The 5,616-nt window shown below is 64.0% G+C and overlaps 1 non-coding gene across 1 annotated transcript; it reads right to left on the bottom strand.

Moving 5' to 3' along the window:
• Positions 1-5,497: 5,497 nt before the first annotated feature.
• Positions 5,498-5,616, bottom strand: LOC131873434 (5S ribosomal RNA). The gene has a single exon (XR_009371388.1). It is a non-coding gene; the product is annotated as a 5S ribosomal RNA (ribosomal RNA).

The raw sequence follows: 5,616 nt of genomic DNA, 5'->3' as shown, positions 1-5,616 counted from the left end.
GTGCGCAACGCCGGTGGGCACCCGGGAGTGCTTCGAAGTGTGCTCCAAGGTGCTGCGTGCACGTTGTCGGAGCCCGGTTTGCCCCGGGTGCGCACCTCGCGTGCACCTTCGTCGGGGTGGGCACCTTGGCTTGGTTTGCCCCGGCTGCGCTCCGAAGCGGGGTTATTGGAGCGCCGCCTCTTTTTTTGTCGGAGCGTTTGGTGGGGTTTCTCGCATTGGCTCTTCCGAGGCCCGGTTGCCACCCTGGCGCGCACGAAGTCGGAAGTAGGGTTAATTGCCCGGGTGCGCACCTTTGCCAGGGTGGCACCTTACCTGGGCTGCGCACCAGGGCGGGCTCAAGATGGCACGCGCGTTCCGTTTTTTTCACTATCTTTCAAAACGGAAATTTTAAAATCTCCTTTTTTTTTTGCCTTTTCTGGAAATTAGTGAAGGCAGCGCATCAAAGGTGCGCACCTCGCTGCCCACCTTGGTGTGCTCTGAGGTGCGCACCCGGGAGCGCTACGAAGTGTGCTCCAAGGTGCGGCGTGCACGTTGTCGGAGCCCGGTTTGCCCCGGGTGCGCACCTCGCCTGCACCTTGGCCGGGGTGGGCACCTTGGCTGGGTTTGCCCAGGGTGCGCTCCGAAGCGGGGTTACTGGAGCGCCCCCTCTTTTTTTGTCAGAGAGTTTGGTGGGGTTTCTCGCATTGGCTCTTCCCAGGCCCGGTTGTTGGGTGCGCTCCCACCCTGGCGCGCGCGAAGTTGGAAGTTGGGTTAATTGCCCGGGCGCGCACCTTCGCCAGGGTGGGCACCTTGGTGCGCAAACCTTGGCTGGGCTGCGCACCAGGGCGGGCTCAAGATGGCACCAGCATTCCCTTTTTCTCACTATCTTTCAAAACGGAAATTTTAAAATCTCGTTTTTTTTTTGCCTTTTATGGAAATTAGTGAAGGCATCGCATCAAAGGTGCGCACCTCGCTGCCCACCTTGGTGTGCTCCGAGGTGCCCACCACGGTGCGCAACGCCGGTGCGAACCCGGGAGCGCCCCGATGTGTGCTCCAAGGTGCGGCGTGCACGAAGTCGGACCCCGGTTTGCCCCGGGTGCGCACCTCGCGTGCACCTTGGTGCGCACACCTTGGCTGGGTTGCGCGGCCTGGTGGGCACCATGGTGCGCACCAAGGAGCGCTCCGAAGTGTGCTCCAAGGTGCGGCGTGCACGAAGTCGGAGCCCGGTTTGCCCCGGGTGCGCACCTTCGCCGCGGTGGGCACCATGGCGTGCACGAAGTCGGAGCCCGGTTTGCCCCGGGTGCGCACCTCGCGTGCACCTTCGCCGGGGTGGGCACCTCGGCTGGGTTGCGCGCCCTGGTGCGCACCAAGGAGCGCTCTGAAGTGTGCTCCAAGGTGCGGCGTGCACGAAGTCGGAGCCCGGTTTGCCCCGGGTGTGCACCTCGCGTGCACCTTCGCTGCGGTGGGCACCTTGGCTGGGTTGCGCGCCTTGGTGGGCACCATGCAGTGCACGAAGTCGGAGCCCGGTTTGCCCCGGGCGCGCACCTCCGCCAGGGTGGGCACCTTGGTGCGCACAACTTGCCTGGGCTGCGCACCAGGAAGGGCTCAAGATGGCACCCGCGTTCCGTTTTTTTCACTATCTTTCAGAACGGAAATTTTAAAATATCGTTTTTTTTTGCCTTTTCTGGAAATTAGTGAAGGCAGCGCATCAAAGGTGCGCAACGCTGGTGCGAACCTGGGAGCGCTCCGATGTGTGCTCCAAGGTGCGGCGTGCACGAAGTCGGACCCCGGTTTGCCCCGGGTGCGCACCTCGCGTGCACCTTGGTGCGCACACCTTGGCTGGGTTGCGCGCCCTGGTGGGCACCATGGTGCGCACCAAGGAGCGCTCCGAAGTGTGCTCCAAGGTGCGGCGTGCACGAAGTCGGAGCCCGGTTTGCCCCGGGTGCGCACCTCGCGTGCACCTTCGCCGCGGTGGGCACCATGGCGTGCACGAAGTCGGAGCCCGGTTTGCCCCGGGTGCGCACCTCGCGTGCACCTTCGCCGGGGTGGGCACCTTGGTGTGCAGACCTTGGCTGGGTTGCGCGCCCTGGTGGGCACCATGGTGCGCACCAAGGAGCGCTCCGAAGTGTGCTCCAAGGTGCGGCCTGCACGAAGTCGGAGCCCGGTTTGCCCCGGGTGTGCACCTCGGGTGGGCACCTTGGTGCGCATGCCTTGCCTGGGCTGCGCACCAGGGCGGGCTCAAGATGGCACCCGCGTTCCTTTTTTTTCACTATCTTTCAAAACGGAAATTTTAAAATCTCATTTTTTTTTGCCTTTTTCTGGAAATTAGTGAAGGCAGCGCATCAAAGGTGCGCACCTCGCTGCCCACCACGGTGCGCAACGCCGGTGGGCACCCGGGAGTGCTTCGAAGTGTGCTCCAAGGTGCTGCGTGCACGTTGTCGGAGCCCGGTTTGCCCCGGGTGCGCACCTCGCGTGCACCTTCGTCGGGGTGGGCACCTTGGCTGGGTTTGCCCCGGCTGCGCTCCGAAGCGGGGTTATTGGAGCGCCGCCTCTTTTTTTGTCGGAGCGTTTGGTGGGGTTTCTCGCATTGGCTCTTCCGAGGCCCGGTTGCCACCCTGGCGCGCACGAAGTCGGAAGTAGGGTTAATTGCCCGGGTGCGCACCTTTGCCAGGGTGGGCACCTTACCTGGGCTGCGCACCAGGGCGGGCTCAAGATGGCACGCGCGTTCCGTTTTTTTCACTATCTTTCAAAACGGAAATTTTAAAATCTCCTTTTTTTTTTGCCTTTTCTGGAAATTAGTGAAGGCAGCGCATCAAAGGTGCGCACCTCGCTGCCCACCTTGGTGTGCTCTGAGGTGCGCACCCGGGAGCGCTACGAAGTGTGCTCCAAGGTGCGGCGTGCACGTTGTCGGAGCCCGGTTTGCCCCGGGTGCGCACCTCGCCTGCACCTTGGCCGGGGTGGGCACCTTGGCTGGGTTTGCCCAGGGTGCGCTCCGAAGCGGGGTTACTGGAGCGCCCCCTCTTTTTTTGTCAGAGCGTTTGGTGGGGTTTCTCGCATTGGCTCTTCCCAGGCCCGGTTGTTGGGTGCGCTCCCACCCTGGCGCGCGCGAAGTTGGAAGTTGGGTTAATTGCCCGGGCGCGCACCTTCGCCAGGGTGGGCACCTTGGTGCGCACACCTTGGCTGGGCTGCGCACCAGGGCGGGCTCAAGATGGCACCAGCATTCCCTTTTTCTCACTATCTTTCAAAACGGAAATTTTAAAATCTCGTTTTTTTTTTGCCTTTTATGGAAATTAGTGAAGGCATCGCATCAAAGGTGCGCACCTCGCTGCCCACCTTGGTGTGCTCCGAGGTGCCCACCACGGTGCGCAACGCCGGTGCGAACCCGGGAGCGCCCCGATGTGTGCTCCAAGGTGCGGCGTGCACGAAGTCGGACCCCGGTTTGCCCCGGGTGCGCACCTCGCGTGCACCTTGGTGCGCACACCTTGGCTGGGTTGCGCGGCCTGGTGGGCACCATGGTGCGCACCAAGGAGCGCTCCGAAGTGTGCTCCAAGGTGCGGCGTGCACGAAGTCGGAGCCCGGTTTGCCCCGGGTACGCACCTCGCGTGCACCTTCGCCGGGGTGGGCACCTCGGCTGGGTTGCGCGCCCTGGTGCGCACCAAGGAGCGCTCCGAAGTGTGCTCCAAGGTGCGGCGTGCACGAAGTCGGAGCCCGGTTTGCCCCGGGTGCGCACCTTCGCCGCGGTGCGCACCATGGCGTGCACGAAGTCGGAGCCCGGTTTGCCCCGGGGGCGCACCTCGCGTGCACCTTCGGCGGGGTTGCGCGCCCTGGTGGGCACCATGGTGCGCACCAAGGAGCGCTCCGAAGTGTGCTCCAAGGTGCGGCGTGCACGAAGTCGGAGCCCGGTTTGCCCCGGGTGCGCACCTCGCGTGCACCTTCGGCGGGGTTGCGCGCCCTGGTGGGCACCATGGTGCGCACCAAGGAGCGCTCCGAAGTGTGCTCCAAGGTGCGGCGTGCACGAAGTCGGAGCCCGGTTTGCCCCGGGTGCGCACCTCGCGTGCACCTTCGCCGCGGTGGGCACCATGGCGTGCACGAAGTCGGAGCCCGGTTTGCCCCGGGTGCGCACCTCGCGTGCACCTTCGCCGGGGTGGGCACCTCGGCTGGGTTGCGCGCCCTGGTGCGCACCAAGGAGCGCTCCGAAGTGTGCTCCAAGGTGCGGCGTGCACGAAGTCGGAGCCCGGTTTGCCCCGGGTGCGCACCTCGCGTGCACCTTCGCCAGGGTGGGCACCTCGGTGCGCACACCTTCTCAATGTTTTCTTGCCTTTTCTGGAAATTGGTGAAGGCAGCGCATCAAAGGTGCGCACCTCGGTGTGCTCCGAGGTGCGAACCCGAGAGCGCTCCGAGGTGCCCACGAAGTCGAAAGTCGGGTTAATTGCATTGTTTTCCCCGGGTGCGCTCCGAGGTGCGCAACATCGGCGCGCACCAAGGAGGGCTCCGAAGTGTGCTCCAAGGTGCGCACGATGGCGTGCACCTCTGGTGCGCACGATTCGGAGCTCGGTTTGACCGGGGTGCGCACACCTTGGCTGGGTTGCGCACCTTTTGTGCGCTCCAAGGTGCGCACGAAGTCGGAGCTCGGTTTGCCCCGGGTGCGCACCTTCGCCAGGGTGCGCACCTTGATGCGCACGCCTTGGCTGGGCTGCGCACCTTGGTGGGCGCCATGGTGCGCACCTTTCGTGCGCTCCAAGGTGCGCACGAAGTCGGAGCTCGGTTTGCCCCGGGTGCGCACCTTGGTGGGCGCCATGGTGCACTCCGAGGTGCCCAAGATTGGTGCGCACCAAGGAGCGCTCCGAAGTGCGCTCCAAGGTGCGCGCGAAGTCGAAAGTTGGGTTAATTGTCCGGTTTGCCTCGGGTGCGCACCTTGCGTGCACCTTCGCCAGGGTGGGCGCCTTGGTGCGCACACCTTGGCTGGGCTGCGCACACCTTGGCACCCGCGTTTCCTTCATTTTAAATTTTTTTTTTTTACAATCTCTCAAGTGGGAAATTCTATAATCTCAACTTTTTTTGCCTTTTCAGGAAACTTTTGAATGGAGCGCATCATTGGTGCGCTCCGAAGTGTGCTCCAAAGCTCTCTCCAGCTGCGTGCACCTGCCCCGGCCGCGCACCCGGCCCCGCCCAGCTTCGCTCACCTGTCCCGGGCGTCTGGTGCGGAACCTTAGAGTAAGAAACATCACCGTGCACCTTGGCCAACGTGCGCGACTCGACCGAGCGCGCACTGGCCGAGGTGCACACCGATTTCACCTGGGTGCGCGCGCAGCACCTCGGGCGCACCGGGGTGCGCGCACAACGCCCGGGTTGCACCGTGGCCTGTGTGCTCGGGGCGCCTCGGGTGCGCGCTCGGTGTCGCCCCCGCGCGCGCGGTAGTGCGGGCAGCGCACCCCGGCCCGGCCCGGCCCCGACGAGAACGCAAACGGGCAAAAGGTTTATTCAAATAGCATTGCGACGCCCGGCGAAAAACTAAAAAAGGGTGCAACACCGGGACTTCCCGGGAGGTCACCCATCCCAGTACTACTCCGGCCCAAGCGCGCTTAACTGCGGAGTTCTGATGGGATCCGGTGCACTAACGCTGGTATGATCGCACCC

This window comes from Cryptomeria japonica, unplaced genomic scaffold (genome assembly GCF_030272615.1).
Source record: "Cryptomeria japonica unplaced genomic scaffold, Sugi_1.0 HiC_scaffold_1716, whole genome shotgun sequence".
In the NCBI taxonomy this organism is placed as follows: domain Eukaryota; kingdom Viridiplantae; phylum Streptophyta; class Pinopsida; order Cupressales; family Cupressaceae; genus Cryptomeria; species Cryptomeria japonica.
The sequence above is the reverse complement of the archived record's forward strand: the minus strand, read 5'-3'. Positions and strand labels throughout refer to the sequence as shown.